Source organism: Pteropus vampyrus, unplaced genomic scaffold (assembly GCF_000151845.1).
Source record: "Pteropus vampyrus isolate Shadow unplaced genomic scaffold, Pvam_2.0 Scaffold395, whole genome shotgun sequence".
In the NCBI taxonomy this organism is placed as follows: domain Eukaryota; kingdom Metazoa; phylum Chordata; class Mammalia; order Chiroptera; family Pteropodidae; genus Pteropus; species Pteropus vampyrus.
This window is the reverse complement of record NW_011889176.1, coordinates 378,180-390,857: the sequence shown is the minus strand read 5'-3', so window position 1 is coordinate 390,857 and position 12,678 is coordinate 378,180. Positions and strand designations below refer to the sequence as shown.

General features: G+C 59.9%; 1 protein-coding gene across 1 annotated transcript in view; it reads left to right on the top strand.

Moving 5' to 3' along the window:
* Positions 1-12,678, top strand: part of LOC105305788 (gamma-aminobutyric acid receptor subunit gamma-3) — a 75,925-nt gene that overhangs the window by 38,018 nt on the left and 25,229 nt on the right. The window lies entirely within an intron of this gene.

The window sequence follows — 12,678 nt, the reverse complement described above, 5'->3', positions numbered from 1 at the left end:
CGGGCTGCGGCGAGGCCCGGCCGGTGGTGCTGGCAGCTGCCCCGCGGGGTGGAGCCTGGGGCGCGGCAGTGACAGCCACGCGTCCCGCCCCCTGGCTTTCTGTGCCCGGCCGGTTTCCTTAGCCGTCCCTGAGCGAGCGTGGAGCGGGGCAGGGTGTGCGTCGCGGTCCCTGGGGAGGCCAGGGCAGCAGCTGCTTCCCCATCCCGCAGGCGGGGTCCGTGGTCGGCGCCTGCTCGGGCAGGGGCCGGTGAGCAACCGTGCCCCGGGTGTGCAGACGCCTGCTCACCCCGTCACGTGGCCGGGAGAAGGTGCGTCTCCTCCTCGGCTCGTCTTTGTCACAGTGCTGACCCCATCGCAGCCTGGCCCCCCCCAGCCTCGTCACCTGCGTCTCATCTCGGGGCCCTGCCCCCGACGCCGCTCCCTCGGGGGAGGGGGGAGGGGACAGCAGTCCGTCCTCTGCGCTGGACGCGAACAGGTGGGCCCCTCGGCGACATTTCCTACAAAAGACGGGACACCTGTCCGAGCCCCTGGGGAGCCCGGCCCACCTGTCGGAGAGAAGGAGGTGAACTCGGGCTCCCGTTTCCGGTTTCTGTTCCTGCCCCATGCGAATCAGGAACCCGTCGGACAACGTGGACGATGCATCTCCCGTCACCGCTTCTCGGCGGCGCACAGGTGAGTCGGCATCGCTGGCGGGGTGACTTGCCCCTTACGGGCCGCAGGGGGGCAGCCGTGGGCGCCACAGCTGCGCAGGGGTGCGGCCCCGCGTCTTTCTTTCCCCCTGTGAGTCTAAAATGGAAAAATAAGGAACGCGGTCCTATAATTACATCAGAAGGAAACCGACGATTATTTAGAACCGACTGCTTCTAAGTCCGTTCTGTCCGCCCTGGGGACGTTGGCCGATGGGACGAGGAGCTGAGAAAGCTTATTGTGTCAGAACAAAGAGCGAGGCCTGGAGCCCCGTCCCCCCGGGCCAGGTCCCGGCCGCAGCCACACGGCCCCACACGGCGGCAGAGACAGTGTCCTTCGCGCCCTGGACTGCTCTGGCTGTTCCTCCGAGGGGCTCGAAGCTCCAATACGCCCCCCGAGAGTGCTGTTTTCTCTTAGAACGTTATAAAGGTTTTTAATTCCGACTTAAACTGCTTTCACCTCTGTGGACAGAAACATCCCCACAGCCTTTGCCATCTAGTGACCGTCCCTGCCGTGCACGGGTGACGGGCCTGCCTTAGAGACGGGGACGGAGGGCCTTGGTGGCCGCCCGCGGCCCTCTCCGCCTGCCACGTGACTCTGAGCCGGGAGGGGCCGTGCGTCTCCTCCTGGATCACACGTCGCTTTGACTTGTCCCCTTGGGCTGGCACATGGGAAGCCGAGAGGTGAGCCAGGTTCAGGGTGCCCAGCAGGCAGGCGGTCGCCGGCTCGGCGTTGATGAGACAGAGTCGGGGGCCGAGCGGGCGGCTTGGTCCTTTCTCAGCACAAAGACGCCCGGCTCGAACCTTTGGTGTCCGGTCCCTTTGCCAATCGGTCTCTGTAAGCGGCTCCCACCCGGGACGTGGCTCCCCAGGGACTGGGTGGGAAGGCGGTGACTGCGCAGCCTCCGTGCCACCCGCCTGGCTTTCCTCCCTGTTCCCATTTGCTGGGAACCGCTTTGCAGCCTCTGGGGCCCTGGGGACCTGCCCTAGATCTGGGTGGGACACGGCTTCCGACGTCAGGCCTCGGGCAGAGGCGATGGATGGTCTTTGAGGGTTTTGCTGGGGGGCGGGGCGGGGGGATGCCTGCCATCCAGGGCTAACGAACGAAGGTTCAGAGTAGGCCTTGCGTTGGGGGGGGTCTCCTCGGACACCCCAAGCCTTCTTCTTCCCCTTCACAATGACGTGGCTCGTGGTTTGACTTTCGAAATCGTCTGCAGTTCACCCCACGCTCTCCGAGGGGCCGGGCATTCGAGCAGTGGCCGGTTTTCTCTGTGTTTTGGGGAGACCGGCAGGGAGGCTTCGCATCCTAGGGGTGCCCTCCCCCGGCCCCTGGTTTGGGCGCTCCGTCCCGGCGTTTGCTCACATGCAGTTCGCCACCTCGGCTCCGAGGAGAAATGGTGAACAATGCTCAGCAGGGAGCAGCCAGGACCGGGGAGAAGCGTCCGCCCACCGCCCTCCCTTCCCGTGCCCCCCGCCCGCCTCTGGCCGCGCTTTCTTTTAGGAGGAGAACTGGGGGTCAGGACTCAGGGCGCCAGCTCTTTGCAAATTACTTGTATTAACAGGCAGCGTTGACGGGGCTGGAGGGACCGCCCGGCGGCCGCCCCCCGCTCGGCTCCGGCTCCGGCTCCGGCACAGCCCCGAGCGGCTGCACGTTTCAGGTCGTGGGAAGTCGCAGGTGAAGTGCTCGCTTTATTCTATTTTTCACTAAAGCAATTTGAGACCCTTCTTTCCCGTCACCGCTCCATGCCAGGTGTGGGTGGCCAACCCGCTCGGTGGCCTCCACGGGGCGTGCGCTTGGAGGGGCGGCCACAGCCCTCCCGGACCCCGAGTGGGCCCGTCATTCGTGGGAGTCAGACCACAATGAATGTAAACGAACTAAAAAACACCCCAAACCATTCCTCCCGAGAACCGCGCCCACGTTTTCCCGTTGTGGGGAGCTGACCAGCCCCTTTGAGGTGCTCAAACCGCAACACCCACCAGGAAGCGAACAGAACCCCCCCAAACCCCCGTTTCATTATTTACTTAAACACGGATAAAAGGAGGTAGACAAGTGGCTGTCGATCAAATGGTCATTTCAGAGTTTCTTAAGATGCTCGTGGCTGACCCTCTCACGTGTGGTTTCGGGGTCCCCTCCCCGGGCTGGGGGACACAGACGCTGAAGCCGAGCGCGGCAGTGGAGACGGGCGGCTGTGTCGCCGTGAGCGGTGCCTCCGCGGACAGCAGGAAGCTAACGCTCGGAAGCTGGGACCCCCGATCCGGGGTTCAGGCGGGTTTTAGGGGTCGAGGGGGACAGGTGGGCGGAAGTGCTGAGGGCCAGCTTTACCCAGAGGGCCTGGGCCCCGGGCAGTTGGCGGTGATGGGGCTTCAGCACCGCGTCTCCCGGACAGCGGCCGTCCGCTTCCGAAAGGCTTGGGCGTCCGGTCTCGGGCGCGTCTTGCCCTCGGTTCCGGGGGCGGCCGGTGGCCCTCGATCCCCAACATGCCTTTCATCCGCGTGGCTCGTGGTTTTGGCCTCCTTCCTGCAACAAGCCGCTCAGCCCCTCGTCAGACGGGACGGGACGTTCTGAGCCCGCGGGGCGGTTTCGCGGGGCGGCCCGGAGGCTGCTCTGCCGTTCCCCCCTCCCCCCTTGCCAGTGATCGCTACGAAGGGACAGAGAAAGGGGTCCCGCTCTGTGAGGGGCTCCTGATCGTCCCGGTTTTTCTGTCACGTCTTCCCGTTAAAACTGCGAGGCCAGCGGGAGCCGATGTGTGCTGCTCGTGCGACAGATTTCGGCGTAAACGAGCGTCCACGCCAGCCGACCGGACGGGGCGATTGCCGGATCGAACGATCTCTTTACGCCGTCGAAAAAGAGTTTATAAAGTGACGTAATTCAGGGCGGTGCACGATACGCGCGTGAAATCGGGTCTGGGAAATGAACAGGAAGGCAGCGTGGCGGTGACAAGGCTGAGCGCGCCCTGATCACGGAGCCGAGCGCGAGTCGGCAGCTCGCAAACGAGCGCGGCCCCCGCCCAGCTCCAGACCACGAGGCTGGTCACTTGGAGGCCTGTGGCAGCGACGCAGGAGACTCAGATGTGCCACCCGCCGGGTGAAGAGCTCGGCAGGAACCCCGCTGTTCCTTTGGGGGCGCCGAAGTTCCCAGAGCTGCGCGGGCGAGGTCCTTCCTTCCGAGGACGAGGTGGTGTCTGGGCGACATTCTCGGATTGCCACAGGTGTGCCGTGGACCGCGCTGCGTCCCCTCCCCCGAGGCCTGTGTTGAAGCCCCAACCGACAGGCGACTGTATCTGCAGATGGGGCTTCTAGGTCGTAAGGTGGGGCGTCCGGGTCTGGGAGGACTGGGGCCTCCACGAGACAGCGGGGTCTCTGCACACGGGCACCAATGGGGGCCTTGTGGGGGCCAGCGAGACGCGGCCATCTGCCATCCCGGAGGCTCCCGCACCAGGACCCGCCAGGCCAGGCCAGGCCAGGCTGCCACTGCCCTCTGCCCTCGGCCCTCGGCCCCCAGAGCAAAGTAGAGGATGTCCGCTCGGGGCAGGCCGCCCTTTCGGTGGCATTCCGTGACAGCGGCCCCGACGCGTGAGACCCGGCCAGCCTGCCTCTTCTTTTCCTGTTGTTTTTGCTTCTGATTAGAGGCGAGGCCTCGGACATGGCAGGACTCGTGGTTCAGGACGAAGCAGGAACAAAACTCGCCCTCGCTGTCCGCATGAGCGCGGTCACAGCTGGTGGGACCGCGTGGCCAGCGTGGGCCTCTGGAACGGCCAGCGTCCGAGGGGCGAAGCTGCCGCCCGTCTGCCAGCCCCCGCCCGCTCCGTGCTGCGGAGGGGACCTGGCGGGTGGCGTGCCGCCCTCACACTCACGTCACCTGCGGGCGATGGCCGGGCAGACGAGAAACGGCGCCGTGGGGTTGCGGGGTCTGGATGAGGATGGGTTTGCCTTTCCCGTCCTTCCGTCCCTCGTCGGTGACGACAAACACAGAGCACAGCCCCGGCCGCCCGAGGGACACGCGATAGGACTACGTCTTAATTTTTGGTGCTACATGTGCCCCCTTCTCTTCCTTGTTTGCGAGGGAATTGGGGGTTTCTGCATTTTTTCATCTCTTAAAGCGGTTTTATTTTCCATGACAACCAAGTAAAATTCCCTCCATTTAGAGGCTGCTTGACAAACATGGGGTTAATTCACGAGACGCTGCGGGAGCAGCCGGCGTCGCCCCCGCACGATGCTGACCCGGACGTTTCACTTCAAATGCTTCTGTATTTGTCGTGAGTTTTGGAGTCCCAAGAGTCAACCACACTAAAATTAGAAATTTAGAAGAATATGTGTTAGCCATCGGTTCATGGAACAAAGAGCATATGCTCCTTAGAGATAAAAATGCTTCATAAGGTCTGAGAGCCTCTCTGCATTTCTGAGCCCGGCGTATCTAAACATTTGTGTGTTTTTAAGTGACAACTCGTGCTTGAATTTGACAGGCTTATTTTAAATATTTATTCTCCTAATAGGGAACTTAGAGCATTGTTTACATAATATGTAAAAGTCCATGAGGCTCTTCAGAAACTGTGTGTCTTATTAATGAAAATTTTGCCTGACTTGAACGACTTCCCCATCTGCCCCAATACTCTGGGTTTTACAGGTCACCTAAGAAACTTCTCAGACGTCTCCAGAACGAAATGGGAGTCATCAGTCCTTCGTAAATTGCTCTCCTATGAGAATTTTCATTGCCCAGAGCTTCCACGGCGGTTACCCAAATTCTCCTAACGCTGAAAGGTGGCCCTAATTCATGTTCTTGGACTTCTGGCTAATCGCATTGTGAAGAGTTACCGCACCCGGGGGACAGTCCTAAGTGAGGAGTCGCGCCATCGGCATCCGACTCGGAGCGTCACGGCCTTCGCGGAAACTGACGACAGCGCTGCCTGCACCCGCCCCCTGCCTCAGCCCCGGCGCCTTCTGCTTCCTGGGAACCCCGGGGCACCTCCAAGAAGCTCGGGTGACTTCCTGGGACCTCGGCAGGGCCGCGTGCGTGGGGCAGGTCCACGTGGGTGAGAATTGGACTCCGCAGGAGGGGACAGCCCCGCCTGCAGCCCGCCGCCCGGCGGGCAGACAGACCACTGGACCCAGAGACACACATCCGGGTAGAAGAACCTGGGTCTGCGGGGCTCGTGTCCGTTGCGTGTGGTGAACGGCACTGCCCAGCGCCTTGCATTTTTAATCTGTGATTGTTTCCTCGTCTCCGATGGTGCTTTGTGCGGACCTGGCCAATGCCTTCGACGGTGGCTTTTGCCCCGCGGTCCCAGAGCCTGGCCGGCCTCCCTGGTTTTGGTGCTGGACGGCTCCAAGGTCACGCTGTGGGGTGGTCTCCTCACCACGCCCCACTGGACACGCGCGGACGCACCGGATGCTGCGGCAGCCAGTGGCCGTTTGCTGAGCTGACGCAGAGCTCCTGGCAGCACTGATGTCAACGGGGGCGTCCGGGATGCATCAAAACGCAGGGCACTGGCTTTTCTAAAGGGCCAGGACTGGCCTTAGGGAAAGGGTGGCTTTTATTAAGGGTGCCCGGGCGGCCCCCTCCCACGCCGACCCCCAGGGTGGGTTGGAGCCTCCGTCCCTCTCAGCTCCGCGCCCAGTGGCCGAGCTGTCTGGGTCTGGGGTTCGAGAATCCCTCCGTGGGGACGTCCCTGCCAGGTGGGACCCGCCCCGGGGCTGCGGGCTCAGCTGTCAGGCAGGAGGCGCTTTAAGGGTGACGACTCTGGGGTAGGTGACACAGGTGGGGAGCAGGGTGGCGCCGAGCAGGGGCTCAGGGGTGCTGTGGCCCAGGCGCCCTGCCCGTCACCTGCCCGTCACCTGCCTGTCCCTGCCTGTCACTCGCCAGCACCGCGGGAGCTCTCCTCTGGGGACATCTCTAGCTGCGTGGGGGGCTGGGTGGCGCTGGCCCCTCCACCTGGAGCTGGGCTGCGGCCGGCAGAGGGACAGTGCTGGGTTTTGGGGCGAGGTTCTCCCTGTCCTACTTCTGGCGGAGTCACCCGGAGGCCGAGTCCTCCTCCAGGTGACGTTTCCCCAGGACGAGAGACGAGAACCACCGTCCCCACTAGTCACGCGCATCGCTTGTCCCGGGGCCTTCGGGCGTCGTGGAGCTGGGTGTCCGGGGCCCGCACCTGCAGACACCCCGCCTCCCCCGCCCCCGGCCCTGGCGCCACAGGCCCAGCTGTTCGCGGGAAAGGGCGACAGGGAGGTGGCACCAGGTGGGGGGACGGTGGGGAATGGTGGGGGGGTGGGGCGCAGGTCCCCCCAGCGGGACTCGGCACTGCCCAGCTCTGGTTTGAGGGTCCGGGCTGCAGCCCCCCGACCTCAGGATTAGCGGCAGCGGGGCGGGAAGGACCCGGGGGAGATGGAAGGGCATGGGGTGCGGGGGGCTGCCCGGTCCCCCCAGTCCTCCTACCCCCATTCCCCCCTGCCCCCCGGTCCTCCGGGGCCGACGGAGCCCACAGCCCCACCCCGGGGACCCCGAAAGGTCCCCCGGAGTCAGGACCCGAGGGCTCCGGCGTGTGGCCGGCGGTCTGTGTCCCTCCCGGTCCTTCAGGTCACCCTGTCGCGTGGGCCATCTTAGCACCCGCTGTCCCCTGCGGAAAATGCCACTATGATTTTATTTTTGTCTCTTTAATATTTTCAGTTGTAAGAGAATCGGCCGCTCCCTGATTTAGGGACTGTGACAAAGGAAATGATAGAAAAAGACAGAAATAATTGAATTCTGAAGGAGTATAATGAAAATTTATTAGGAGGGTAAAAGAGTTAATTCCCCCCTCACCACAAAATTTTAAAAAGCTGTACCACCCCCAGAAGATCAACGCGATAGCATTCGAACCGGAAGCCGAGGAGATTCCATTTTAATCCCAAATTCTTTTTAGAAAAGGAAGAACAGTAAATCGGATTGTACAGTCTGTCAATAAACAGCTTTGACTTTTCCTTTATCGGTCTCAGAATCCAGAGCCAGCCCCTGGACGGAAATTCACGCTGTTTAATGAGTAGATCTCTTGAAATTGAGAATTCGAATGACTTCTTTCTGCAGATAACTGGGACTACTTGAAGTCTGCCTCTGGAGTGCGTTGATCCGCCACCTGTCACCTCTGTCGGGTGATTCATTATGTTAAGGATAGAATAAAGGTCCGGTTAGGCCGTCACATGGGAAATGCTTGCAGAAAAAGACGATGATAAGTCATCAGTAAAAATAGTGTTGTCGAGGCAGCGTCAGGAAGGCCGCGTCTGAGGCCACCGCGCGTTTGGACGTGCAAACGTTCAAGCGCAGGTTCGGGGTCACGACAGTCAAGAGGAGGGACAAAGCGCGTGGAGCTGGTGCAGGTTACGGTGACGGCAGGTGTGGGGACAGGCTTCAGGGCAGGAGTTGACCTTTCGGTAGATTGGCACCCAGAATGCGTACTACAGAACGGCTGACTCTCTCAGAAGCCAGTGACTGTCTCGGGTGTTTACAGGTGTAGATGAGCTGCTAATTCAACTCTTCAGCTACCTCCTCCTAGTCAACATCCAATTCCACATAAATGCGGACAAATATGAGCGTCCGGTGCATTTCAGTGACACTAAAAAATAGTTACTCTCTCCGGCGAAATCATCTACCTGTTCTTTTCTCCCACGTGGAGCAGTTTGCCATCTTCATGACTTTGGCTTGATCAACAGACTTCACCAGTTTTTCATGGACTTTCTTCTGAAATTCAGCGTCAGCGACCTTATGAAAACTCCCAGGTCGGATCCCGTTTCATTAGGTTTTTGGAAGGAGGAGAGAGCAGCTGTCCCATGTCGAGAACCTCTCTGTCACGTAGCCAAGCGTTAGCATTCGCCGGCTGACTTTGGCCATCAGCCCACGCCCGCTCCACGCCTTCCGTCAGTGAGAAGGGGAAGCGGTACGCCATCGCTGACCGTTTCTCAGCCGTGTTAAAAATGCTTCCGAAGGCTTCAAACCGGGCAATGTTCTTGGTAAACAATATGTTTTCTAATACAGCGAAAGGTGAGCTGGCCTTGCTGACAGGCTCGTCGCTTCGTGTCATCTTCTCGTGGCCTTGACGAACATGCTCTTTTTATATAAATTCTTCCACTTTCCAAATAGTTTTTCAGTAACAGAAGGAAAGTTCGTCTATAGAGAAATGAAATACTGACGTAGCAGAATATTGAAGGAACAACCTCTTCCGTGCCTTTGTGGGCTTGGCTGTGAATGACGAGTCCGTGTCTGCGTGTGTGTGTGTGTGTGCGTGTGTGCATGTGTGTGTATTTGCGCACACGTGTGTGTCTGTGTGTATTTGCGCACACGTGTGTGTCTGTGTGTGTATTTGCGCACACGTGTGTGTCTGTGTATTTGCGCACACGTGTATGTCTGTGTGTGCGTGTGTGATCTCTACAACCGCTTCTGTTTATGGAGCTGACATGCCGCTAACAAGAACTTCATTTCCTGGTTGTCTCGGAAACGATCTGTCTTGTGCATTTATTTCTAGTGATGCCCTGGATCAAAGGCTATCTACTTAGGTCTCTAATTTGGTCAAATATGGCAATATTTTCTTTTTGGAAAGACTTTTTAAAAATTTGAAGTTGATCGTTTCAAACAACTTTAAGGTATTGATAGAGGGGAGCGAGAGAGATGCCCTGATGACAACCTGTGTTCACTTACCTTAACACTGTAATTACAGAAAAGTCTTCACCTATATAGAATACATAGAACATGTAGGAATTTTACAGGTGTTTTAGAAACATGTACAAAATTCGTTGAGAAGCCGTTGGCACTAAAATTCCCGAGATACTTGACAGGCTTCCAGGACCGACCGTTTTGATTATTCTGAGGCGGACCGAACCCACACTTACGTGAGCAGAGCCCTGATTGACGGCTCCGGGTTGCAGGGTACAGGCCTCCCCGTAACCTCCGGGATCACGTAGACCCTCAGGATGTTATGTTATCTCAACTTCATCGTAGATCGTTAGGAGTCATAATGCTTTGTGCGTCAAGCTCTGTGCCCTGCCCGGATGACACATTAGCTCAGCCTCGGCTTCTGTGCTCAACATCGATTATTAAAATCATCGCCTCCTATGTGCTTCCTGCCCCATAATTGAATCTCGGTGAAATCCATCCATGTGGCAGCAGATGGGCTTATGTTAAAACACCCATTTCCGTTTCCCTTCCAGATGAAAACCTGAATCACGCAGATCATTTCCGAAGTTTCTTATTGAAGGAAAACATTCCATGGAAAAATAAATATCCTGTCTTTTTGTAATAGTCTAAATTTTGTCAAAACTGTTGAACTCCGTTCAGATAAACTGAAAAACAAACAAGGGTCTGTTTAGGGCTGAGCTGAAACTGTGACTCTGTTTAACTTAACTCCACTAAACGCTCGCGGGCCTGTGCCTGCCGGCCAGCCCTCCGGCGGGCAGCGACGGCTACTCGGCGCTGTCCTCTCTGTGCGTCTAAGGGATCTGGGTGTGGATGAGATGTTGGGGGAGGGGAGACGGTGGGAGAGAGAGAAGAGGGGGCAGGGCCTCCCATGAGGCTGACGCGGCGGGTGGCGTGAGGCGTGTGCACGCTGGGACCGAGGAGGCTGTCTGGCCCTGGCTGTGTCCTGCGTGACATCCGTGTCACAGCCGCCATACGGGCCGAGTGCTGGCGCACGGGTGGGGGAGGGGTGACAGTGCGAGCAGCAACTTTCCGTGAGCTGTTGCCATAGCGACCCAGACGCAGGCCGTTTCCATGACAGCAGCAAACACAAGTGCTTCCGAACGAGGGACAAAGGGAAATGAGTCGGGGCTGTTTCCATAGCAACGGGGAGATGGACTGATGTCGGGCGGACGACGCTTTTCCGCACCCGATGATGGTGGCCGTCGCCAGTGGTTCTGCAGGGGTAGAAAGTGGAACCCTGACCCTGAGCTGGCACCTCGGGCGTGGGACACAGAGACGGCGCCCACGGCCAGCATCCGGGACGTCCACACACTGGGGGCCCAGGGAGTCCCGACGGCCGCGGACACCCAGAGAGAATCCGGGTCCGAGGCCGGCGTCGTCAAGAAAACGGGAACGGAGCCGGGCCCCAGGGAGGCCCCCCGGGCGTTGGCTGCGAAACGGGGCAGGCGCCACCCATGGGCGTCAGCTGAGGGGGGACACGCGGGTTCCCGGGTGGCGGGAGCTTCTGTCTCATTTCAAATGGGAACGATGGCGACGTGCCGAAAGGCCAGGCTGGCCCCGAACGCCCACGGGTCGTGAGACACCTGCGGGACGCCCACCAAGGCACCCGAGCAGCGGACGGTCTATTTCCACGGTTGATCTCTTTTAAAAAATGTTTCGCTGAGATCATTGACACATAACTGAGTCTCAGGTGGACAGTGTGATGGTTTATGTGTGAATGATCGGCGTGAGCAGTCTGGTGCCATCCCCCGCCTCACACAGTTAGAGCTGTTTTCTCGGGGTGAGACCATTTGACACAGGGGTCCCCACCCCCGGGCAGTGGACCGGAGCCGGGCCGTGGCCTGTCAGGAACCGGGTCGTACAGCAGGTGAGCGGCGGGCAGGTGAGCGAAGCCTCGTCTGTTCCTGCAGCCGCTCCCAAGCTCCCCTGCGCCAGCATCACCACCTCGGCTCCACCTCAGACCCTCAGGCGTCAGATGCTCACAGGAGCCCCGGTCCCTGGAGCCACAAAGCCTGGGGACCGCTGCTTCCACGTCTTCCAAGTCCAGGGTCTTGGTAACTACAGTCACCAGGCTGCGCACTGAGTCCCTGGGACCCAGTCGCCTGATAACCGGGAGTCTGTGCCGTTTGACCCTCCAGCCTTCACCCGCTCCAACCCTCTGCCACCGCCCGTCTGTGCTCTGCTCCGGCGTTTCCAGAGCCACATGGAGGTGACGTCACACAGGAAGTGACGTCACAGTGTCTGTCTTTCCCTGGCTTATTTCAGCGGTTTCTGCCCTGAATCCCATGTTTATGTCTGTTCATAGGTTAAACGACAGGGAACGATGCACACTTATGAAACACGCATCCACGCACACATGCGTGCTCACACGCACACACTGACATGCGCACACACGCCTGCATGCTCACGTGCACACTCATGTGCACACGTGCACTCGCATGCACACGCTCACACATGCATACACATGCACACTCATACGCACACACACACACTGCACACACGTGCACACACGCTTCCTCAGTCTCTGTGGAGCTAGGCTTAGAGTCTGTCGTGAGACGTGAGTTCACACTGGAAGGCGGGGAGGTGACAGAGCCCGTGAGTCCCCACGGCAGGGGACTGAGCTGGACCCTCTGGCCGCCGAGACGTCACACAGCTCCGGAAGCTCCGAGGTAACCTGTCCCCGGCTGCCCAGACACTGTGCAGGCCTCGGACGCCAGGACGTGGCTCTGCCGTGTGGGACGCAACCCTTGGTCCCCCCAGCTGGGACCCCAGCCAACACCCCTCAGCGTCCCGCCTGGTGTGCGTGGCTCCCCACCGCTCGTCATTCGCGCGCTGCCCGTCTTCCCCGAGCGGAACTCGGGGTCCACGCGGAGTGGAGCGAGCCGGCGGTTGGCACAGCGGGGCGCTGGGCGTCCCGGGTTCCGGAGCCCGGGTCGTCGGCAGAGGCCATGAAGGAATGCACGCCTTAGGAGGTGCGTCCGCTCGGCCGAACCAGCAGCCTCGGGAAGGTTCTCTAGCTGGAAACGGCGGGAAGGACAAGTGCGGGGTCCGTAGGGCATCACTGGGCTCACACGCTGAAGTGACACATTTTATTACTAGTATGTGAGGGAAACTGTGACAATCAGCAAAAACGCAGCGATCCGGAGGGAGAGGGCCTCTCAGCTGTCCAGTCTCGAGACGAGACAGTCCCTCAGGTGTCGTGGGCAGCCCCCTCCTGGCATCCAGCGGTCACAGCACGGTCCAGTGCCAGCCCCGTGTCCCTGTGACCTGTGCCCGTCAGCCTCGTGTCGGAGTCGGCACTGGGCTCGGGTGGCCTGTCCACTCGGAGTCGGCACC